The sequence below is a fragment of the Anomalospiza imberbis genome, chromosome 12 (assembly GCF_031753505.1).
Source record: "Anomalospiza imberbis isolate Cuckoo-Finch-1a 21T00152 chromosome 12, ASM3175350v1, whole genome shotgun sequence".
NCBI lineage: Eukaryota > Metazoa > Chordata > Aves > Passeriformes > Viduidae > Anomalospiza > Anomalospiza imberbis.
This window is the reverse complement of record NC_089692.1, coordinates 1,076,028-1,101,761: the sequence shown is the minus strand read 5'-3', so window position 1 is coordinate 1,101,761 and position 25,734 is coordinate 1,076,028. Positions and strand designations below refer to the sequence as shown.

Here is a 25,734-nt window from a genome sequence, read left to right as displayed (position 1 = left end):
AGGTGGAAATCTGCACCCTCTGAGGCCTCTGCCATGTTTTCGAACCCTGTGTCAGCACCCAGCATTCATTTCCAGCTCTCCTGGCTCCTGCAGATGTCCTTCCAAGGTGCTGTTATCTCACCTTGCTTGGGGTCAGCGGGATGATCAAACCAGGCTTTGCCTCCTCACCCAGCTTATCTTCTTTTGAGCTTGTTTTTAATTAACCTTTTGTCATGTGTTTGAAGACCTGTAGGCATGAACTATGGATATAATTCCATTTTTTTTTTCCAGAGACATGTCAGCATGGAACTCCTGCCCAGACCTGAGAGCTGCAGTGTGTCCTCCTCCCTGCAGGTCAGCCTGTCAGTGCACAGCTTTTGGGAGCCTTCTTTTCAGGGGGGTGGACAAAATGGGCTCTCTGAGGCACTTGGAAGATTCCAGCATCTTTTTATCTGAAACAAGGACATAAAAAGCAGCTGGGTATAAAATACAGCTGAACAGATGAGATACACAGTCTCTTTTCTCCTAAGTAAAAATAGATTGCTGTTCATTTTGAGCCTATATGATGCAATAAGAGTTCACTTGCAGTGTAATTATATCTTGTGCTCCAGAGGAGTTACAAAGATGAGGATGCTGCAGTTACTCACCTCCTTTGCCATTCTGAGTCCAAGAGGTGTCAAGGGAAAGAGCAGATGTATGTGCTACGTTATTATCTACATCCTTTTTCAGTGGTTAGCAAGATTTTCTTCTGCAGTAGACCTTATGTCATGAAATACATAAATATTCCTGATTCTCAGATAAGAACACAACTCATCCCTGCAAAGATCATACAAGAAACCACAACTAGAAATTCCAATTATATAAACTTTTAAACCATTTTGCTCAACTACCAAAGTGTTAGGCTTAGGAGATGTCTTCTTTCCAATTTTTGTAAACATCTACAGTCCTATAAGGTAGGTGAGCACTTAACATTAGTGAGTTTTTGATACTTGCAGCCATTTGTGACTCCTGTAAATATCTTCATATGCCAAGAAATGCTGCCAAATGAGCACTGGTCAGGTATGTTGGAACACCTTGGGGGAAAGCAGATTGCTTTAAGGTTTGGTTTGGTGGTTTTTTTATTTTTTTTTTTTTTTTTTTTTTTTTTTTTGTTGTTGTTGTTTTTTTTTTTCCATTTTCATATGGCCTAAACTAAATCTCCTCCTTGGCAAGGGATGCTGTCTGTGACACCTGCCTTAAATAGACCTTTTATGGCTGGGAGACAAATTTCATTTTGTGAAGTCACCGAAGAAACTGTTCTTCACTTCCCTGAGTCTTCCCTGAAATAACTAAATTTGGGTCAAGCCCTTCCTCCAGCTTTGCCTGCTGCTAAGGCTCCATGTGCTGCTTGCTCCCTTCTCTCTTTCCAGATCCTTGTTTTCCACAAGAAGATGGGATAAGGAGCTGGAATCCTCATCAGAAAGGTATAGTAAAAATGTGGCAGACCCTGACTAAGGGAGGAAATGATGATGTCTGGCTCCAGATCAGAAGGCTGAAGAATAGCTTTATTAATCCTATACTATATTACATTAATATACTATTAATCCTATACTATACTATATTAAAGAGATACTATCCTATTCTACAGATTTACTTCTTACTTACCTATCTAACTAACTCAAACTCATGACTCTCTGCTGAGAGCCCGAGCCACAGCTAGATCCCACTGGGCACTGAACTCAAACAACCTTCACCAGGATCCAACCCAGCAATCACTGCAGGTAAACAACCTCCACACCACATTCCACATGGGGAAAACAAAGGAGCAGAGAGAAAGATTGTTTTCTTCCCTCTGTGCTTCTCCTGAGAGATAGAATTATATCTCTCTGTCCAGAGAATGTGAATGTCACAAGAAAGGGGCACTCTTGCTTTCTCCCAGCAGAACCTGGGAATCCCAGCATGCCAGCAATGGATTTTAGAGGTGAAGTGGAACATTTTCCAAATGCCTTTTGCATATAAAGGTGTGTTGCAAAGCACACGCCCTTCTGACTGCCTTTAACTGCTGTCTTTTTGGGGTTGCAGAAGAATTGATCTTGCAAGTAAGAGAAGAAAAATCTTCAGAGAAGTAAATCAGGAAACAGATGCACCCAAAATTATTAAATATGATTCATAACTTCTAGCTGTACACTTTCCATTTGTTCACCCTTTTGCTGTTCTGGGATTGATTCAGAAACTTCCCCTTGAGCCAGAATCTGAATTTTACTATAAAAGTCCCTGGGTTGTAGAAATGATGGCGTTCTGTATATAAAACAATTACCTATTTTAGTCTTTGTCTATGTACCAAACTACAACCCAGAAACATCTGAAAAGCCAGCAGACAGTTTTATTTTTCCAGGAAGCCATAAAAATGACCAATCAATACAACAGTGTTATGGGGTGCAGTTGGGTACTGAGACACAAAGCAGAGAACGTGGCATGAGCTCTTCAGGATGTCCAACATCTCCATCAAGAGTGCACTTCATACACTTGTATGGCTTTATACAGTTTATTGCTCTACTGTCTTTCTGCTAGATAGTTCCAATCAAACTGTGCTGAAATTCCATTCAGGGAAATTCTGTCAGGATGATGAAGAACACTACATTACTTCATGATACTTTTCTCCATCTGAAAGTGAACAACTGGACTTTGTATTTTGCTGTCTGAGAATATACAAAAGTAGAATAATTTTGGTCACAAACCCCAGATTGAGTGTTTTTGAATGACACTTGTGCTTGAGGGCAAAACCAAGATTATTTGAGCTGAGTTTTGAAACGGTATATTCCAAACACAGTAAAGAATTTGTGTGGGGAGGGACATATTGACAATGCAGGGTTGTAATTCAGAATATCTTGGTGTGTAACTGGAGGCCTGGATGCTCCTTGCTTTGGCACTGAATTCAAACATGGTTGGCATTCCTCAAATCCATTTATAATGCCATGAGAAAATGAAGGGTGCAGAAAATCATTTTTCTTGCCCATAAAAATATATGAAGTAGGGGTGGGGGAAATGGCAGTAGTGAGTTTGGACTTGCTTTCAACTGTTCTTTGTGTCATCTTCTCAAGGCTTTCCACTCCTGGAAACTCTCTGTCTGAAGCTGTCATAAAGACATAAAAGGAAATGGGAGCACCCTTCACAGAATTAAAGTCTGACAAATTAAAGCCTGAGATCTGTTTGGTTAAATTAAGTTATTTTTGAAGTTATACTGATGAAATTAGAATAGAGAGATCATTTTTTGTAGGAAAGTGGATTGCTGAGGCAACAGGGGGGTGTCAGGAAATGAGTTTTTGCAATTTCATTAATGGCTCCTTTGGTTAAGAGAAGAAAATACAAATATTGTCTAAATATCACAGCTCTTTTTCTAAAGAACACTCAGATAAACAAGACCAGTATGTTCTAAATTTTCTCTCAGTTCATTTGTAGTCCTTTAGTCTCTTCAAATAGCCACAGAGAAACATGGAGACACCAAGATGTCTCTTCTCTCAGGTGGAGAGCTCTGCACTGCTCACCCAGAGGCTCCAGCACATGTAGATCACCCAGGGCCATCCAGCTCTGTTTATCCAGACCAAAAGGTTGCTCTCAGAAACTGAGGAAGTTCTCACCATTTCTGGTTTTCTGGCGGCTCTTTGCCATTTCCCCTTCCGGGGCTGCCTGTTGGAAGTTTGCGGCTTGGCAAGACAAGAAGGAGGAATCGCAGATCCACCCAGCCTGCAAAGTTCAGGGCAGGCTTTTCTCAAGTTTTTGATGGTTTGAATTGGTTTTTCTTGTTCTGTACCAGTTCTTCCACCATCTGTGCAATTCCCATTAATAGTTGTGAGTGATTTGTGTGTCTAATTCTTCATGCAGAGTGTTGAAAATCTACCCTAAAGCTATGAAAAAATAATGGGGAAAGCATGTATAATTGAAAATAGTCTTAATCACTGGAATGTTGAAATCCACATGGCTTGGAAGACTTGAAAGATTTCTTGTTTTAGAAAAGCTGAATTGAAAAGTGCTGTCATTTTCTTTAAATACATTCTTTTGAATAAAATATCAATTCCTGGTGCCAGCAGCAAGCTTCTAAACATGTTCAAGATGACATGACTGATAACAAGAATGCTCTTCTCAAGATGTTTCTAATTCTGAATTTCTGTGTCAAGAATGTTAAACTTCCAACCTGATATATGATATAATAACGAATATTTAAACCAAAAATTAGGGGTTTTTTTAAGACCAAATGGTTACTGGGACATAATGGAAATCTGAGAGCAGGTTGCTGGCTCTAGAATGTGGATAATTTATAGAAGCTGCCTCTTGAGTACAAATAATTTCCCACTTGATCCAGCAATGGTGGGCACAATCTTGTTGCTATCACAAAACTAGAATCAAATAGTCATAAATGTTCTGTCTCCAAATCTCAGAATTAAGTAAGAAATTTTGGCTTTCCTGGCTTACTAGTAAGTCTGTACCACAGAGTTTCTCCAGTTTTTGAAACTTTAATGGTCAGCATCTGATTTGACATGAGAATCCTCCTCCAGTTTGGGAACTTTGGCTCTCTCTCATGCCATGGCAGAATGTCAGTAATGTAGTCTTGGCCAGCAAGGATCTTTTTCCACATGTGGAGAGCCTGGACCCTGGAAGAATGTCCAGTTTGTCTAGGAAAGAAGTGATGCCACAGCCTGTGGAGATGAAGAGTGTCCTAAATAATCCTATCTTAACTTTGGGGACCAACCAAAGAACTCTCATTTTGTAATTTGGAGTCAGAATCATGACGTACGAAAAGTTCATTTGATCTTTTCTAAATGTGTCTGAATTAGACCAGCTCCCAAGGACGTTGTATGCTCCCAGTCAAGAGCTGGGCTTTGTTTTTCCAGCTGGACAAGGTGATCTCTCAGAGGGTTGAGGCAGACACACGTTTGAAGGTCAATGTTCTTACAAATGTCATTTCTCATCTAGTGCTCGCCAGCTGGCAATCTCCACCTGTAAATCTCTGAATTAACATCATGGCTTTAAACAATTAAATTTCAGGAACAATATGTGACTAATTAATGGCAGTGGAACTTGGTATGGGAAAGGACAATCTTCTCCATTTTAATTTAAAATGTGTCAGAGTACCTGACTTGGTATTGTATTACTGTACATCAATGCCAGACAATGACAGCACTGTAAATAGTATTAACTGGCTGGCGTAGGCAAAACCAAGAAAATTTACAGTTGATGTATCATATTATAGCTTAGGTTCCAGCTTCAAGTTATAGGCTTGTCAGTTGAAATTAGAGGAAAATGCTCATTAGTTTGGGATAAAATGGAAGCAGTTCCCTGGATATTTAGTTTGGGTCATACCCTGGAAGCCTCCTGTTGGTATCTCATGGAAGACTTTCTGTAGAACCACTAGACCTTTTAATTGGTTTCAGGAGGAGGAAAAAAGCCTTTTGGGTCCAACAGAAACCAAATTCTTTGCAGCTTTTCAGTTCTGTAAAAAACCAAATCTCTGAGGGGCAGAAAGTGTTAGGCAGGATCAGTGACCCATCTGTGAGTGTCACACACAGAACTGGGAGCAGGAACAGGGCAGGAATTGCTCTGACACTCAGGAATAGAGCCAAGTATGTGATTTCTGTGTGATTCACTTGCTGGGCTCCAGACTGGAACAGGCTTCATCCTGCTAAAGTGCAATCTGCTGTGCCCAGGCTTCTACAGAAACATTAATTTCAAAAAACATCATGGTTTTCAGTCCTCTCCAGCTGTTGAGAGTTCACTCTCTTAAAATTCTCTTCCTGCCAGTAAAGCTCATAAACAAAATGCAAAACCTGTCTAGAAACAATCCGAGCCACTCCTTTGGAAAAAAAAAAAATTCTCTTCTAAGTCCATCCTTTAAAATGCATCTTAACTCTGTGCAGTGGATCTTCTCCTGTCTAGCTTGCAGCCATTACTCCTGGACTTTTCACCTCCAGCAGTTCCTCCCTATTCTTGTTTTGTTATTTTATTTACATTGCACTGATCTATCCCCTCTGTGCAGTATCATTTTCCACTCCCCACTTCCTCAAAAGTGATGGCCTCACATCCTCAGTCTGTGTAAATTCGATTCGATCTCCTCTGGCTTGGAGTAAATCAATGGAGCTGCTGTGGATTTACACCAGCTCAGGATGTATCCTGGGGCTTTTAATCATTGTTACAGCCCCTCTCCAAGTAATCAATGGCACATTTGTACTGTGCGGGGCTGCAGGCTGAGCTCCAGCCCCAGGAGAACTTCTGGTCCTGGTCCTGCTGATTGAATTTCATTTAAAGTGGAAATCCCATGAGTGTAGCTAGGGGCACAGGTGGGACTTTCCTCAACTGAATATGAGAGAGTAATGGTTCTAAATCCACAAATATATCTCTGTGTCCCGTTTTGGATGTTGTCTCTCAGGATGATTCATTGTTATTTCCTTCAAACCCATGTAGCCAAAGAAGAAAGTTATTAAAAAGTAGATAAAGAAAACGAAAGATGGATTCACAAAGGGAAGGGAGTTAAGAGTTAACTAGGTTTTAGTTGCTGCCAGATTGCATCTAGTTTTCAAATGTTTTCTGGGGGAGGATACTCAGATTTCCTATCTCCAGCTGGGTCTGGGTTTCCAAATCTCTGTCAAATTGAGCCCGTTTCCTTGGTAACAATCTCACCCTCCCACCTCTGAATAAGGACAATTGCTTCTTTCTGCTGAGCGGGGATGGTGGAGTCAAAAGAGAAGGAATGAGGTGAGTCTGCTGCACAGAACCTCTACACAAATTCTGAGTGGTTGGGTCTCAGTGGGTTGGGTAGAGATTACAGGAGGTAGGTAAGGATGGGAAAAGATGCTGCACACACCAAGCTTTCCTCCAGACCTGATATTTTTGCTCCATCTGGGCGCAGTTTTACACATGAACAGTTGCGATGATGAATGAAAACTGTGTCTTGCATATGTGGATGCTTGGGAAGGTTGCTTCTTCCCAGGATGCTTGCAGGTTTTTGTCTTCTCAAGACATTTCCCTTTCCCCTTTGATTGGGCTAGACTAGGCCTTAAGTCTGTATCTAAGGTCAGTTGTTGGTTTGAGGTAGTGGCCAAGCTCAAGATCTGAGAGACCAAAATCATAAGTTAGAACTAATGTGTAATTCCCCCCTTTTCAATGTGCTAAAAAAACCACCAAGATTTCCTCAAGGTTTTTAGTCATCCCTTAAGGTTTTTTGATGATTTTGCTTTAGATTTCAGGCAAATTTTGAGGTCACTGGGATCTGTCTGTCTTGGCAAAAATTATTTTATTTCTTCTGTGCTATGACAGACATGGATTTTTTCTGTGAAGTCCCTCTTTGCCTCTCTTGTTGGAGTCCTGCTTTAATGGCTGTGCCTATGCTATATGTAATATATTTGAAACACACTGAGTCTCTGGAAGGCTTTGTAACACTCTGACAATTCCATCCCCTTATCCAGTGTCCTGCCTTAGTTTACATTATGTGATGGAGCTGACACTTCAATTATAATTTTTATCAAATACTAATAGACTGTTCAAACATGAGGAAGCCTAAAAACTAATTCTCTCCTTCCTTGTCCCAATAATTCATCAACAAAGTGGTTTGCTTATTCACTGAATTGATTTTCTATTACTTTTTAAAATCTAAACCCACAGTAAGTATTTGTGATACTGTTACAGATACTGCATCAATTATTCCCTGTAATTGCTTCATCCCCCCACTCATACATCATTCTTCAGTCCCTCTCTTCAGCTGATGGGCATTTTTCAGACAGAGCTAAGACTGAGCTTCAACTCGTACATCTCCCAACAGGATTGTAACTCCCTGTCTCTCCTGGACTATTCTGAGAGCTTGAGTCTTGGTCAAAGCACTGGTGATGGATTTCTCAGAGTTTTCAGCACCCAGTTTAGTCCCAGCTGTGGAGAACATCTCCAGCTGCACATAAACCTAATGAGACAATTGTTAATGGGCTTGGTGGTTGGAGCCTGGATCTCCAAAGGTCAGCTGTAAAACTTGCAATTGCATTTTTCTGAGGTGATCCAAGCATGCTCTCCATAGCCTGAGCAGCCTGTAATCCAGAGAACCATGCAGAGACTAACCCTGGGACGAATGATACCTCCAGTGCACACATAATGCTTACTGTGACTTTTGTGAAGAGGTAATTTGCAAGACTGGAGATAATCCCACCATACTTCATAATTTAAATCACACTCGGAATGTATGCTGACATGCAGCTGATTAACAGCAAGCTTTGGTGGAACATTAATTAGTATTTATTCCAGAGGCTCTATTAAGATGTGAAAAAAATTCTTTTTTTTTCCAGTAGTCATTCAATTACAATGCACAAATGATCTCGACCATCTTCTGAGTTTCACATATTTCACTTAAAAACCTAATAACCATGTCTCACTTCTGTGAAAGTTGGCACACACACAACAGACTCCCTAGATACAGCTTGGATTAATGCAAAGTGCTTATGATAAAAGAGCAATTGTACATTTTTAAAGAATAAATAATGCCAATAAATACAGATGAGATGAGTCTGTTATTTGTACACTGTTGATATTCCTTTCTCTCCCCTTTTACTAAGTGCACTGTGTACTTTTGAGACTATTATTTATTTTTCGGGACCTCTTTGTTTCTTTTCTGAAATCAAAGGATGTGCCTTAAAAGAATGTGACTTAAAGAAGAGAGGGGGTGAGGGAGAAGGGAGTTGTGCTCCTGGATGGAATTGTTTGTAAGTAATTTATCTTCTTGCAGTGGTTTTCTGTTCTTTCTTCAACATTCTTGCATCTACTTCTTTCTTGCTGGAGCCCACAGTGATATTCTCTTTTGCAGATAAGAGTTATTTCACTGCAAGCTCTCTGTTAGAGCAGTTTTGCCTTTCTGGTGAGAATATGAATGCAGAGTTCTGGTGGCAGTGGCCACAATTCAACAAGAAAGCGACCAGGATTTATTTGGTGGAGGAGAGAACCCATAGGCTGCAGGCAATAAAGCTGTATCATATTCTATGTGTGCTTTTCTCTAAATTATTCAAGAATTTGTGTGTCTTTGTCTCTCTTTTTTTTATTATTATTCAGTGCAACCCCCTGTGACTGTTTTAATGTCCACATTCAGATATGTTTATGTTTTCTAATCAGCTAGATTTGAAATCAATGTTCTCTTCCCTTGCCAGTTTTTATCTTGCAGCTTCCTTACACCCAAGGAAAACATGGCTGGGAAAAATCTCAGATTTGGTCAGGATTTCCTGGTCTGAGATTTTTCAGGAACTTTACTGATGTGTCAGGTGCAGATCCCCCAGTGAAAAATGATCACTGTAAATCAGCGAGGTCAAACCAAGGGAAGTGCCATCACTTTGGGCTGTACCCAGATTACAGACTTTTGAAAATTATGCCTCAATTATCAATGAAGGTGGTTGGTTTTTAACAGCTGCTGATGAACAGCAGCGTGGTTATTTGTAATAAGCAGAACTCATGCATTGGGAGTAGAAATTTTGGTTCTGAAACTGAAAAGCTGCTCCTGCAGGCACGGCCTTATTTTGTGTCATATTCACAGACAGAGAGGCCTTTCCTTTGTCATTGTCTCCCAGAGCACCTGCTGAGACATGAATAGACATTTCCAGATTGGAATGGGGGAACTTAAATCACAGAATTGTTGTTTTGTAGTCCCAGGCATATCTGTCGGGTTTGCTGTCACACACTATCATTGCTTGCCCACCATCACCCAGCTGAAATATCCTTCTGAGCTCAGAAACTGCTCTGAAATTGGATTTATTTATTCATTATACCTTTATACGTGGACTTACCTTGAACACTGTGACATGTGTCTTCTGTCTCTGTAATAAGGGACTAAGGGTACACCCTTGGATGGTGTAAATCCAGATGGGCTCACTTAGGCCCAAGTCAGCACATAAACTGGGAGTCTGGTCTACAAATTTCCACAAAAGTACAGAGCACTCGGCTCTGCCCTTGATTTGCACTCATCTGCTGGGAATGGAAGAAGTTCCCACAGATATCCAGCTCCAACCTCAGTATCTGCTTGTCATTTAAATAGCAATTGCTGTGTTTCTCTTCTTTATTTTAGTTTCTGTCTTTGCAGTATTTCTCAGATACTGCAAACTTTCTTCTCAGCCTTCCTGGCTCCCTTTCAGCACTGAAACTCAGTCTACTGTTGCTAAATGTCAGTGATGCAGCTACCCACGCTTGGACTCAACACCTCCCCTCCCTCTGTCTGTCTCCTTTTTCCATGTGGCAAATGAGAAGGTTTCAGGAAAAGCACAGCAGGTGCTTGTGCTCTTATGTATCTCAGAGCATCCAGGACCTCCTAATATTGAATGAAGGTGGTATTTCCCTAGAATACCCTCTTCACCCCATTTCCAGCATAGAATAAGATGGAGAATGGGCATCTGACAAAACTTTATTCCTGTCAGACTTTTAACATTATTGTTGGACATAACTGAGGCGAAACCTTGCCCTGGAGTCAGTGATCATTTTACACCAAGGGGCCTGAGTTCTGTGAGGTTTCGTTCCCACATGAGTTGTATGTTTTAGCATATGTGTTTAATGTGGAATGGTAAATCCTTGTTCTTAGTGGGGGAAAAAGTGTTCTCAGTCTCTATATTTAAACTCTCTCCCCATGCCTTTTTTTCCTCTTCTGCTTTTCCCCACGCTGCTTTCTGCTTGTGTGCAGTTTTGATCAGCTTCCAGCCAAAGGCAGCACTGTCAGGTGTGAAGGGGACGTCTGCTTGGCTGGATTTAGGCATGTCTGGACTGGGATGGAGTGGAGGGAACAAGCTCCTTAGGGAGGTGTGTGTTCAGCAGTGGCTGCTGAGGCTCTGTCCCTCTGCAGGGGCAGCTCCCAGCTCTGCAGGAGCAGCGTGGCAGAGCAGCTGCCTTGGGAGCCCCACACCCTCCTGAGGGGCTCAGGGCCACATTTCCCCTCCCAAATGTCATCAAGGGGTAAATGGAGAAGCTCCTGTTGTTGCACTGTCCCACCTTGGAGCCTGGCTACAGGAGGGACCACCCTGAGGCAGCTGGAAATAGAAATAGAACTGCTCAGGGTTCAGTGCCACAGTCACTGCAGGGCCACCAAGCACAGCGTGGGCTGGGAACTCCATCTGGGCTTTCAATGGGCCTTGCAGCTCCTCTGATGCTTTTCACAGAACCCCAGACTGGTTTGGGCTGGAAAGGACCTTGAAGATCACCCAGTGCCACCCCTGCCATGGCAGGGACACCTTCCACTGTCCCAGGCTGCTCCCAGCCCCAGTGTCCAACCTGGCCTTGGGCACTGCCAGGGATCCAGGGGCAGCCCCAGCTGCTCTGGGCACCCTGTGCCAGGGCCTGCCCACCCTGCCAGGGAACAATTCCTAATTCCCAATATCCCATCCAGCCCTGCCCTCTGGCACTGGGAGTCATTCCCTGGGTCCTGTCCTTCCAGCCCTTGGCAATTGTCTCTCTCCATCTTTGCTGCAGCTCCTTCAGGCCCTGCAAGGCCGCACTGAGCTCAGCCCAAAGCTTCTCCTCTCCAGGTGAACAATCCCAGCTCTCCCAGCCTTTCCTGCCAGCAGAGCTGCTCCATCCCTCTGCTCATCCTGGTGCCTCCTCATAAACATCTCTTCATGATGCTCCTTAACAGATTTCACCAGCGTCTGGATTGGAGAGTAAAAGCAAACGTGGACAGAGGCGAGCCCTGGCTTTGACTGCAGTTTTGGCATTCCAGCTGCACTTTGATTTTCAGGAAACAGATGTTTTGTAACTGCTGGACGTGATTGAAATGAGTTTAACACCCTTAATGTATCAGGTTACCCTATTGCTTTCTGTAATGGAGCATTGGAGGAACAAAGTAATGAAGGATCTGATTATCAAATGTCCTTTAAAAATTTAGCATTGACCTGGACTTTCAAGTGTGCAAACATAGAATTATAAAGTAATTCCACTTCCTTTGATTTTGCTGCACTAAAATGCATAAAATGTTGTGCTGATTATCACAACAGCGTGAATTTGTATTGCAGGAAATTTGCAAGAATACTGGTTGGAAATGTCCTCCTAGTTTGATTATTTTTTCTTATTATTCAGATGTATTGCACTGAGCAGATATTCAGAATTTGTCTGGTTATGTAATGCAGACTTTTTCTGTCATGGGGAAATTTCAAAATCATTATTTTAGAAGTCTCATCCTTTGATAGAACAGTGATGTTTGCTTAAATACTTAATGGAGAGATCTCTTTTATGAAGCAGAGACATGCCTTGATCAGATATTCAGACTTCACATTTCACCTCCATTACCATGCATGTGAGTACAAGGCAGTGCCATTCCTTCAAGTAAGGTTACAGCATTCATCAGAGCTTGAGTTTATAAAAGGATTTCCATGCAGTTGATCAGATACCTGTCTGACTCTGCTGACAGATGGAGTCAAGTATCTTTTCAGTTGCAGATTGATTGGAGTGCAAGATTAATTTCGTGTCTTCCAAACCACTTTCCTACAAATCCTTTTATTTTACCCTTTGGTTGCTCTGCAAAAACCTTGCTGTCTTTTTAATATGATGCATAATAGAACAGTAAACCTATATTACTGCTGACAGTGTTGGTGCAAAGCACACATTAAAATGTGATAGAGAGAAGAAAATATGCTTTATTGATAGCAGTCAAGGTTAAAGGAAAGCCAGTCTTCTGTGATCCTATTTGTATTTCCACAGTTGTGTTAGTATTCAGGGGAGCTGAGTTTTTTTGGCTTTGGATGAGAAAGGGAAGCAACTTCCAAAGGGTGTTTATGAGTAAGCCCGGGAGTTGCTGAGATGGAATTACTGGAATAAAACAGAGGAGAGAGTGTGACCATGCCTTTTGTTTGAGGCTGTATCAGATATACTGAAAATAATGAAGTTCTGTCCAGCCTGCTGCAGGCAGGAGCAGGGCACAGAGGGGAACACTGGAGCTTCCACACAACAGGAGCCTGGTCTTGGTGAGGGGATGGAAATAACTTACAATAAAGACTGCACCTTCTACCTGCTGATGTGTTGAACAACAATATTTGGAATAAGGAAATGACTGTATTATTCCACTGACTTGAATAGCTGAAATGTGTGAGAGAAATTTCATTCATTCCAGAATCTTCAATTACCTGAATTCATACAAGGGTCTTTATACCTATTTTTCCTGCAGTATGGGTAAATATTATCTTTATTTTTCATAGTGATTTTCTGGTTTTGAGTAATTTGTTCCAGTACCTGAAATTATTGTTTATGTGAGACAAGGAAGAAGGACAATTAGTTTGGAATTTTTTACAATTTTTGCATGCTATAATTCTCCAATCTGCTTCAATTGTTTCAGTTCTTTAATTGTTCCTGCTAACACTTATATCCCACACAACCTCTATAAGGAACGTAGCTATTTTAAGAATATACATAAAAGCTGGCAATTACATTGTCTTATCAAGTTTTTGCAGCTTATTAAGTTGTTCAGTGGTACTGGAAATGATTAGACTCAATCCTGTAGGAATGAGAGCCTCAAACAGGAACCTGGGCTTTTAAAGCTGTGATATCCTGGAACATTCCACCTGCTGAATGGGTTTCAAAGGCACTGGCAAGGAGAAATCATTTGGGGTGGAAGGTAAAGGTGCCCAGGTTTGAATGAAAGCAGGAACACTTTCATTTCAAAAGCTCCTCGTTGTGGAAGACCCAGTCCCGGCCCGGGCTCCTCCGCTTTGTTCAAGAAGTGATGAATAACCATCTTCAAGGTGAGTTCCCATGGCCCCCAGCCACAGCAGAATGCACTCCTTGGCTGACAGGCAGCAAATGTGATCCTGGTTTGCTTCCTGGACAATGCACCAGCCAGATCCTGTGCCAGGAAAGGGAATTAGGGTTGCATTCTGTCTTGGGATGGCAGCAGAGACAGCGTCAGCAGTCTGGTTTCTCCTCCCTCCTCATCTTGGAGCTGTTTACCACTGAAGGATTTTGTGGGGCTGCGCTAGCAAAAGTGTAAGTGGAAAATCAAAGAAATTGAAACACTTTTGCAAACCCATCAAGCTTAAAAAAGCAGGTTTTTTAATCAAAAATCCCAAGCAAAGCCCTGCAGGGTGTGCTATGAAAAGAAATTTTTTTGGCTTGCAAAAAAGACTGATATAAAATAAGCAGACCTGTACAAATTGTGAAAACATGAAGCAAAAAGCTCCATTCTGTGTATTATTAGAACAGTGAAGGGCTGGGTTATCCCTTGGCAGTGGTGGGAGACAGGACAGGCAGTGGGAACAGACATACAACTTCCATTGATCTTCCAGTTTTATCAGCACATGAATGGCTGGAAGCTTTTTATCTGCACAACTCCTGAGATTATTACACCTCCTTTGTATTTATACTCTCTCTCTTTCTTTAAAAATGAGCTACAGCATTTCTGTCAGCTGAATTCTGCAGGACAAAGCTGGGATCCTGTGTGCAAGGAACATTTCTGCCACTCTGCAGGAGGCTGAGGAGCTCAGGATCCCCTGCTGCTCCTGTCCCACTCCAGGCTTCTGCCTGCAGAGGGAAAAAAACTTTACATTTTGTAACATTCTGATGGCAAAATAAACTCCTCAAAACTTGGAGCCATATGTTGGACAGCTGCTGGGAGCCAGCCCAGGAAGAGGGTGGAGCAGCCTGTGTGTAATCTCTGAGTAGCTGCTGTGTTACTGGAATTCAAAAAAATGGAAAAAGCTTGGATGTTGGTTTTAGCTGGAAATTTTCTTTGCCTAAATTAGTCTTCCCAGATGCTACAGAATAATTCAGTGAAGATAAATAATGTACAGAAAAAAGAGATGCTTCTAAAAGAACTTTGCAGTAGATTAGTTTCAACTGTGTGTATATAAACACACATTTACACACACTTATACATATACATATACATATACATATACATATACATATACATATACATATACATATAATCTTAACCAAATATTTGCAGGCTCTTTCAGAGTTAAGTATTTTTGACTTTTCTTGGAGAAACTTTCATTATGATTAATTATTGTCAAAGTCTTGATCTGGAGAGAGAAATAGAGATGGATATTTGTACAACATCTGATTTTGCATAGTTTATAAGAAGTTATTTCTCAACAGCCCCGTTTGAACTTACAAAAGTCAGTCTGCTCTTTTTAAATAGTTGCCAGCTGTGTTATTTTCTTTCATTCATTCAGCTAATTTCCCCCATATTTAAATAGCTTGAGAGCTATGTTAAGGCTTCATTCTGTTCAAAACTCAAATTAAAATGCTGATTTCTGCAGTGCCTGGCATTTCTGACTAGCACTTTAGTGACTAGCTCTGATCTCTTTATTAAAGAGTTTACATGACAGTTGCAATTGTAGAGGGAAAATAGAAATAAGCAGACAGCCTTTTCCCACTGACGTGGCTGTTTACAGCACAAAGTGGTTTTTGCCTCGCGCTCCTGACGCAGCCACGCGCTTTGCCTTTGTGGGATGTTGGATTTTTCTTGGGCAATATTTTAAAGGGAAATAGTTCTCAGGGATTTTTCACTGCACTGGATGGTGTGTTCTCACAAATGGAATATGATGACTCTAAATAACTATTTTCCCTTCCAGGCTGGTTGGTGAGGTGCAGGTAGACAGATCTGTTTTGAATGCTCTTCCTCTGATTTCACTGGTTGCCATCCAGCAGACAGAAAGAAATATGAGGTTTGTTAAGTGTGGGAAAGAAGCTGCCTTTGACAAGCAAAAGGCCCAGTCCAGGTCATTTTCTTTGACTCCAATAAGATTTGACTAAGACATAAAGAAGCTGGGCTGCAACATGGAAAAATCTATCTTTGTTCTGAGTGTAGCTTGAACTACTGACCCAGGACATTTGCTACGAGGTGCTCTGGAGCTGGCCTGAAGCTTTCACAACCAGTGTTGTTGCTCCTGTCTCTCCCAGATGTCTGTTAAATCAGGATAGATGCTCCACTGAATTTAGAGAAAATTAACTGCTAGCACTGAGTGCAGGAGAAGATTTATTTAAAGCGCTTGTCCCTCTTTGGAAGACAAAGCAGTAGATTGAAGTTAAACCTGCCAATATGGATCATGCTGGAGATAAGCAACCTTGAAACCAGCACTGTCAGCCTCCTGCAAACTTGTCCTTGGGCCTGTCTGAAGAGGTGGCAGAGTGTTCAGATAGCTCTGAACTCCATGTCTTGGTTCAGCGTTTCAATTCCACAAGATTTCTCCATGACAGGAACTTGCAGATAAGCCCAGCCATGATTAGTTGGCAGAAGATTCTGGTCATTTTTGGAAACACATCTCTGGGGAAGGTTACTGATGACCCCTCTTTCATCAGTTCAGACCCTGGGCCACTCTCCAGCTCCCTGTGCCGGGGTTTGTGCTGAAGGAAGGGCACTGCTGTCACCCTGCCCCAGGGACAGGTCGCAGGGATAGACAGAGCAGGCCTGGCCTCAGCTGGGGCAGTCACAGGCATTGCTGTTTGTGTGTGCAGGATCTGTAAGCATCAACCCTTCCAAAATGGTTTGAAGATGAGTAGCCTTACACAGAACAAAAGAGAGAAGGACTGTGTTTATCAAGCCAGGATTTAATCCTTCCAGTTAGATTTTTGGTATGGGAAAAACCCATGGAAGAATTTGAAATGTCTGAGATGACAGAAAGAAGCTATAAATATTTTTAACCACCTCATTGTTCACCTGGAGAGGAGAAGCTTTGGGGTGAGCTCAGTGTGGCCTTGCAGGGCCTGAAGGAGCTGCAGGAAAGATGGAGAGAGACAATTGCCAAGGGCTGGAGGGACAGGACCCAGGGAATGGCTCCCAGTGCCAGAGGGCAGGGCTGGATGGGATATGGGGAATTAGGAATTGTTCCCTGGCAGGGTGGGCAGGCCCTGGCACAGGGTGCCCAGAGCAGCTGTGGCTGCCCCTGGATCCCTGGCAGTGCCCAAGGCCAGGCTGGACACTGGGGCTGGGAGCAGCCTGGGACAGGGGAAGGTGTCCCTGCCATGGCAGGGTGTCGCTGTAGAGCAGGACGGTAATGAGAATGACTCCAAGTTAGAAGGCAAAGAGAATGAATTCTGATTTATTTCAAATGCACCGCTCTATTTATAGAGAACATCGTGCAGACTGATTTCATTGGTCTTAGAGTAAAAACATCTCACACCATTGGTGTGCAGTGAATGACGCACGGTGGCAGAACCTATCTATAAACAATGTGAACAACAAGATAGATTAGAAAATTATTTACATTCCTTCCCAACTGTTTCTCAGGCTCTTTGCCTGTTAGAAAACCTTCTCTTTTCTCTCTGACTGAACTGAGAATATCCACAGCAGGGGTGGCACTGGAGGGGCTTTAAGGTCCCTTCCGACCCAAACCGTTCCATGATTCTCTGATTTTCAGGTACATCCTCACTAGTCCTCCACCTCTGCTAACCTCCACTTCTCCTGGCTCCTTCCCACCTTTTACTCTGTGCTCCCTCCTTTTTCCTCACCTGCCAGTTGCTCAGCTCCTGCCCTTCCCCACTTTAACCACCATCATTCAGTTCTTTTTCCCCTTTTGTATTACCTTTTTCTTTCTTGCAGAAACCCACCCGAAAGAGCTCTTCAGGCGCACGGTGACTTGGGAAGGCCTTTTAGAAGGTGAGCTCTGAATCCAACCACATCCCTGCAATGCCTTTTTGGAGTCACTCTGTGCAACGTGGCTTGTGGCCTGTTCCTGTGCTGCAGCTCCCACAGGCTGAGGGTCCTTCATGGGCCATCCTTGTGCTTCCTGGAAAGAAGAAACGATGCTGTCAGCTCTTCAGAGCTCTTCCTGCTGTGGGCAGGGATGCAGACCTACACACAGCCTGGGCTGCACACCTCTGTTTAGGCCTGGGGAACCAAGGTGTCTCTCCCTGTCTGGGTGCTGGCCATGGCTGCTCTCCTCACTCTGTCTGATGTGTGAAGGCAGTATGTGGTAGGCTAAAAATAATAAAGATTTCAGTTTCAGTACACAAAGCCTTTCTGAAGTCATCCTCAAAGAAGAATGAGGGAGGGAAGACAGAAGAAAGGAATATGGAGCAGTATTATGACAAACCAGCTGTTTTGCTTAAGCAAATTAAGACTCCTTTTTCCCCAGTCTCAATTCTTATGCCTTTTGCTGTTGGGATTGTACAAAGAGACTTATCCAACAGAATCAGTTGATTTTTTGGTATGAAGTGATGCTGTCAGAGGAGTTGATCACAGCTGATCTTACAACACAAACGATGACATTTGTTTTAACTCATGGAAGGCAGAAACAAGAGTGTGTGTCACACCTGTGATTTCATCTCAAGTTTTGTTTCATTGCTCTTTTTATGATGTGTGTTTAGTAGGAAGAGAGGGATTAAGGCAAGAAGAGAAACTGCTTTGCCTTTTGGCTTGATTGACCCCCGAATCACACAGAGCAGACTATTAGTAATGTACATATTTTAATTTTTCAATATTTAATTTCAAACTCTTAGTAGGAGAGAAATGCTAAGAGTTAAACATACCAAGCTCTTGCCTGTCCAGGGATCAGCACAACATCTGACTTTTTACATGTCACCAATGCAAAATCTCTGGATTTTAGATTGGATATTTACATTCCTTTAGATTATGGGCAGGTAGTTAAATTGGGCAAGCTGAAAAAAAAATGAATCCAATTGTTTGTGTCTAAATGTGTTTTCTTCTGAAAACTCTTCCTGAATTAAAATGTAATTGGGATTTCTATCCCAGTATAAGATGGAATATTTGTATTGCTTCCCCCCCACTGCAGGAAGAACATCCATTTTCCAGCTATAGTTTCTCTGATAAAAACCAATAATTTAATCTCCAGTTTTGATAGCAGCAGAAGCCAAGATTGGAACAAATATGCTTAGACTCTCTCAGTTTCCTTGCTATGATCCATCAGTTCATTATGTCAAGGTCAAAGCTAAAAATTTTAAACTCTTTTTATTTTGCAAAATTGAAAATGTTGGGAAATGTCAGGATTAGGAGTGGAGTTGGCAGAATCAATGCTGCAGACCATAACTTCTGAGAGCAGCACAACTCCATGCTCAGAAGCTCTTGGCTCCTCAGAGAAGGATCTGCTCTTCCCCAGCTGAGCAGCAGGGACTTTATGAATCCTAGGAAAGGTTTAGCAACACCTTGCTTTGCTACCAGCAGATAAATCCCCCTGGTTTAGATTTGCCATGACTTCTCCTTATCCCGTGTCAGTAGTTAGAGGTCAGTTTAAGGAACCTCCTGTCCCTGCCCTTGTTTTCTCCCAGAGTCCCAGCCTTTTCCCTGGAAGGCTTTTCCCTGGAATGCAGTGGTCCCATGAAGGATGGTCACCCTTTGTGTTCCTTCACCTTGGAGTGCTGCTGCCATGAAAAGAGAAAAGTAATGGATTTTGTGGATGATGTTTTGCTTTATTGTGTGCTTTCAGCTCCTCAATTGAATTAGCAAAGTTTTCTATGTTGGTTTTTGTTTTTTTTTTTTGTTTTTTGAAAAGCAGCGAACTGACCCCAGTGCAAGTCTCCAGTAAACAAAGAAGAAAATAGAATGACTGTTCCTTTCATGCCATTAAGTACTTAAGCACATCCTTAATTTTATTTGGCAGTGCAGTGAGACCTAGCAATTTTTAAAATATCTTTCTCAATCAGTTAAATAAGGTAATAAATTGAAAACAGAGAAGATAGAGGCAGCACAGCATTTTAAACAGCAGACCTCATCTCTTGCCAGCCCCTCTGCCACAAAACCTGCAAAACAAACACAGAGTAAAGCAGATGTTTGAATTCTGGGCAAAATATTTTAAAACATAACTGTCTGGTTGGAAACTAGCAAGGTGGCATTCATCCCAGGAGAATTTCTTGGTAGTGCTTTTTTTTTTCTCTCTCTCTCTCTTTAAAAATTCATCCTGATTTAATAATAATTGATTTGCTGAAATTCAATTAATCATTCAACTTCCTCAGAGCCCCAGTGTGTGCCTTGGTCTCCTAACAGTGAATGAGTTAAATGTTTCTTGGCTTCCATTTTCCCAAGATGAGGCTTTTTTTTAGAAGTACCTTCCAAAATTATTGTTAATTCTTGTAGGCAAATGACAGTGTCGTGGCAGCTGAGTTAACTCATCAGAAATCTCCAAGAATTGATCGAATTTGCATTTCCACCCACAGGTTGCAGTGGTCACGCTGGAGGTGTGCTTTCAGCTGTGAATAATGTGAGTCCCTCCCCTCCCAGCCCTGTGCTGGTGCCTGCCCTGCTCCATCTCCCAGTCCTGCTCCATCCCCCTGCCCCTGCTCCATCCCCCTGCCCTGCTCCATCCCCCTGCCCTGCTCCATCTCCCAGTCCTGCTCCATCCCCAGTCCTGCTCCATCCCCCAGTCCTGCTCCATCCCCCTGCCCCTGCTCCATCCCCCAGTCCTGCTCCATCCCCCTGCCCTGCTCCATCTCCCAGTCCTGCTCCATCCCCAGTCCTGCTCCATCCCCCTGCCCCTGCTCCATCCCCCTGCCCAGGCTCCATCCCCCTGCCCTGCTCCATCCCCCAGACCCTGTCCTGCTCCATCCCCCAGTCCTGCTCCATCCCCCTGCCCCTGCTCCATCCCCCTGCCCTGCTCCATCCCCCAGTCCTGCTCCATCCCCCTGCCCTGCTCCATCCCCCTGCCCCTGCTCCATCCCCCAGACCCTGCCCTGCTCCATCCCCAGTCCTGCTCCATCCCCCTGCCCTGCTCCATCCCCCAGACCCTGCCCTGCTCCATCCCCCTGCCCCTGCTCCATCCCCAGTCCTGCTCCATCCCCCAGACCCTGCTCCATCCCCCTGCCCCTGCTCCATCCCCAGTCCTGCTCCATCCCCCAGACCCTGCTCCATCCCCCAGTCCTGCTCCATCCCCAGTCCTGCTCCATCCCCCAGCCCAGCTCCATCCCCCTGCCCCTGCTCCATCTCCCTGCCCCTGCTCCATCCCCAGTCCTGCTCCATCCCCCTGCCCCTGCTCCATCTCCCAGCCCCTGTTCCATCACCCAGTCCTGCTCCATCCCCCTGCCCCTGCTCCATCCCCCTGCCCCCTGCTCTGCTCCCCAGAGCTGGGGCGTGCTGGGGGAAGCTCTGCACCAGGTGGGACCCCAGGGGTGTCAGAGTTAATCCCTGCTCTCCTGGGTGAGCAGAGCCGGGGCGAGCCCTGTGCTGCATCCCCAGCGCGGGCATTGCCCCCTGGTCCTCATGGAGCTTCTGCAGCCACCAGTGCAAGAAAGGGATAAAAGGAGAGCTGCCTTTGCTGGCATCAAAGTGCCTCTGTCCATATTTCCTATTTGTATGAGCTGCTGCTGCTGCCCAGCTCAGAAATTCCAAATCCTTGCTGGACACAGTTCCATGTGTTGGTTCCCATTCTCTGCCTGCTCCTTTGCCACTGCTCTTTGCTTGGTTCTTATAGCTGCCCACAGCTTTTTGTTTTGCCCCAAATAGATTTTTACTGATAGTGAGTTTTTTCACCTCTCTCTGTAGCCTTACTTTTCTCCTGTTTTTCATGAATTAATTAAGATTAAAAAAAAAAAAAAAAAAAGAAGACTGCATTGCTCCTCAATTTCATTCTGTAAGAGATTCTTCCACACATATGGAAGTTTTGCCAATTCCATCTTAGTATTTTCCTTCTTGTTCAACTGATGATTTTATTTCCTTTTCTTACATTCTCACTTCAATTGACTTCTGTCTCTTTCAGAGTTCCTTCAGGAAGTGGGTTGTACAAAATATCACAGCTTTAATCAATGGACTCCTACTTTGGTATTTTCCTGTTTCTATGGAAGACACTAATCTTCCTGTACAATAAAACAACTTAATAAGCTGTACAAAATTGAAAAGGCAATTTAATTGCCAGTGCTTATGCATTTTCTTAGAATAGCTAAAATCCCACCAAAGGTGGGATACAAGTGGTACCAGGAGCTCTCAACTAAAGAACTAAAATAATGGGAGCAGATTCACTGTAAGAAAAAAAAAAAAAGACAAGGTATCTTTATAAATTTTCTTTTATTTATTCAAACATTATAAATATCACAGAGTGTGATAACTTGGTTTATAAATTGAAGGAAGAAAGTGAATGTGCCAACCTAGAAAAAATATAAACAATTATACTGTCAGTCATTGTTTGAATTATTCATTTGAAATGTCTTTTAAGAGTTTTTCATTTTGTCTGTAAGGCAAAGAAACATATTTATAGGAGTAAAATGTACTAAATAATTATTGAAGTATGCATCAAAGAATTCCTTTGATTATTTTACAATAAATATTCCAATCTGCCACGTTGGATTTTATTGTCAAGTGGTGGAATATTTGATGTCTTCTATAAGATTTCAAACCTGAGGCAAACAAATTTTTAAAAAAGACCAACTTTTATCTTTCAAAGGAAGAGCATCACTGTTGTGTGTGACTCAGAAAAATACAAATGTGATCAACAAGTTGGAAAATAGCAAAGTAATGAAAAATGTATTTCAATTAATGGGAACCATTTCCAGAATTTGAGAAATTTGTGCTTGCAACTCCACATCCTCTGCTGTTTGCCAGCGTTTGTGTTTGCAGCCAGCCCTGATTTGTACAGAACTTTGGATTAGCAGATATTTAGGAGGTTTGTGAAAAAGTGTAAAATACACAGATCATATTTTTTCTCCTTAAAAGCACATAGTGATTCACCAAAGTAATTCCCAAGTTCTGTATGGGGAAAACCAAATTTTCCACTTTGTGTTGAGAGCCATGGGAAGTTTGCTTGCACACGTTGAACTTGGATGAAAGTTAATTAAGTGTAGCTCTATAGTCAGCCAATGGAATTACATGTTAATAAAACTGTATTTTTAATTAAAATAAATCCTGCTAGGGAGGCACTTGGAAAGTAAAAGCAGCAAATCAGAAAAACACCCCGTGAAGTACATAAAACACATAGTAGAAATCCATTCTAAATTTTGTGAAATAGGAGAAGTTTTGAAACAAAGTTGGAGGGAATTTGAGGCTTTTTTTGAGATGGGAGAGAGAGGAGCATTAAACATTAAATGGGGAGTGCAGGTAAGGAAAAGTAATAGCTATTTCAAGTTGTCTCGTGGTGCAAAATTAAGTCTTATAATGAAATATTCAGAGCACATTCAGTAGCTGTAACTCAGATCAGACACAGTCCCAGGTCTCTCAATCCCTTTGCTGTTAACAATTAACAGGGCCAGGATCAAGAGACCCAATTAATAAAGAATAGCTCTCAAAAACAGAAAGATTTTTGCTGCTGACTGCAGTGGGATGAACGTTTACTATCTAGTTCAATATATACCAATTCAGGCAATGTAAAATATTTGAAAACCATCATAGAAATACTGTGTAAGCATTAAAATTGATAACATAGAAAACTATCATCACTGATTCCTTGGTTTTCACTTAAAGCTTTCATCCTTTCAGTTCAAAGTCATGACTATTTGCACATTTGTTATTAAAAGAGAACCCAGTATTCTTTTTTAAATGTAGTGAAGTGGGTGAATTGAATTTTTTCACTTTCAATTATACAGGTTTGGAAATAAAAATGCATCAAAGCATGCTGTTAATGTGTTACAGGCAAAATAATGGGAAATTGGAAGGGAATGGCTTTTTTATCTGACTGCATCTAGCTATCAAACAAATCTCTCTATTTTTTGTTAAATCCTAATGACTTCAAAATACACTTCTGGGGTTGTGGTGGAACTCTGATTCCCAGTCTCCACTGGGCACAGTGACTGCACTGAACTCCTTGTCACTACTCCTGTCAGCTCGGTCCCTGCCTTTATTCCTACAAGTTCATGAAAGACATTATATGCTTTGAGAAAGGAGCCTTTTCCAAATCACTTTGCAGGTAAGGTTTTGGAAGACTCATCATAAAGTTTTTTTCACTGTTAGTCCCTCAGTTGTAAGAGTTGTTTCCTGGCACTGTCAAGCAGCAGAGGAAGTGATGGAAATGTGAGGTCACCTGATTTCTACCTTTTCTGGCTTTTCTGAGAGAAAACCCAGATTGATTTGTTCAGGCAGAGCGCCATCAGAGACAGGGGAGTTTGTCTGGGTGGTGCTGGGACAGGACTGTGCTAAATGCCAGCAGTGCTGCTCTGCAGGGTGGGCTCAGCCTCAGCTGGGGCTGCCCGGGCTCTGCCAGCAGCAAGCAGCCCTTCCCCACCAGTTCCTGACCATTTCCACACTCTGGGGCAGAGTGAGAGGTGGAATAAGCAGGGCTGCTCCTGTGGCTTCGGGCTCAGAGCTCCAGAGCAGGGCAGGGAGGCAGCAGTGGGCAAGGCGGATGGACGAGGCTCAGGAGACACTGGGGGAAGGAGCTACAGAGACCCTGGTTGCATAAATTCAGTATATTTGCATAATATTCAGTATATTTGCCAACAAACCAGATCCTTCATTAGCCTTCTATGATACAAATTGTCTCAGGTTTTTCTCTGGCATTGCCTTGCAGATATAGACAGGATGTTTGATTCATGGCAGATTTTTAATCAGATTCCCAAGACCATTTGCCTTAAAATGTAACTGGTATTGTCTGAGTTTATGTCACTTAAACCTTTTAAGACATATATTATGAAGTGTGCTGGTTTTTTTTTCCTGAGGTACTATTTATAAATTAAAAGTGACTTTTTTTTTTCATACAATATATTGGAAAACAAAGGGATTCTGTCATTTAGAGAATATCAGTCTCTTGTCTTCATGAAGTGCCTTAGAGATCAGAGCAAAGTGGACACTTAAGAGATCATGAGGTTGACACTGTCAAGAAAACATTTTTAATTTTTCGCTTGAACTCATCCCCTCAGGGTCTCTTTCTGCCTCCACCTCTCATTTTGTTTGTGAAACCTACAGCTGTAGTGCTTCTCTTGTATTGAAAACTGTAAAAATGCAATAACAAAGCAAAAAGGCAAAGCAAAGCCATTGAAAGAGAGTACAAAATTGCTGCTATCCTGTTCCCTGGGCTCTCTGCTTAGGAGCTCTGCTCACTTAAAACATTTTCCAGCTTCTGAAGCACTTGATTAAAGTCAATTGGGAAAAAGATCATCTCTTAAAAGTGCTAATTTGTGACTCAGAAAACTTGAGTAAGTCTAAATATGCAATTCCCTGTTGCTGTGCATTGCTGGCCATGGGGCTTGTCTGGAGATGGTTTTCCCATCTCACTGCAGTCTGGGCTGCCTCTGCCATGGGGACTGGGTTTGTCAGGTGGAGACTGGGTTTGTCAGGTGGGGACTGGGTTTATCAGGTGGGGACTGGGTTTATCAGGTGGAGACTGGGTTTATCAGGTGGGGACTGGGTTTGTCAGGTGGGGACTGGGTTTATCAGGTGGGGACTGGGTTTGTCAGGTGGGGACTGGGTTTGTCAGGTGCCCATCAGGACAGGGCTGCTCTCCATCTCCCAGCCTCCTCTGTCCCCTGGGCTGGCAGAGTCTCCTCCAGAGCAGGAGCCAGGGCTGTCTCTCCCTGGCTCTGGCTCTGGGTGTAGGAGCCATTTAGGGTCGGTGCTGCTGCTCCTGTTTCACTGGTGTTAAACCTCCCTCAGATGAGGGGAGGAACACAGCCAGAGCAAGCCCTGCTCTGGGGCTTGTGCAAACAAACGAGCTCTGCATGGACAAGGTGGCAGTGGAACAGAACAAAGGTGCGAGGGAACTATTTGAAGCTGACAAATATCTAACTACACCTCCCAGAAGCAACAAGGTTATTAAAAGTCTTCTAATCTAGTAATTCCTAGCACTTCTCTCTTCCTGCAAGAACAGAATTATCACTGCATATTTTAGAGAGAACCCCAAGCCTTGTCTCTCACACCTCCCTGCTGCAGTCAGCCTCTTTCTCTGGTGGTTCATTGTGAGAATTCTGGTATTAGCA

At 42.8% G+C, this 25,734-nt stretch overlaps 1 long non-coding RNA gene across 1 annotated transcript in view; it reads left to right on the top strand.

The window, feature by feature from the left end:
• LOC137480947 (uncharacterized) overlaps nucleotides 1-14,106 on the top strand; it is a 28,536-nt gene extending 14,430 nt beyond the window's left edge. The window contains exons 2-3 of the long non-coding RNA XR_011003199.1: nucleotides 271-333; nucleotides 11,591-14,106. This is a non-coding gene — a long non-coding RNA (uncharacterized lncRNA). The remainder of the gene's footprint in view (nucleotides 1-270; nucleotides 334-11,590) is intronic.
• The last annotated feature ends 11,628 nt before the right edge of the window (nucleotides 14,107-25,734 follow it).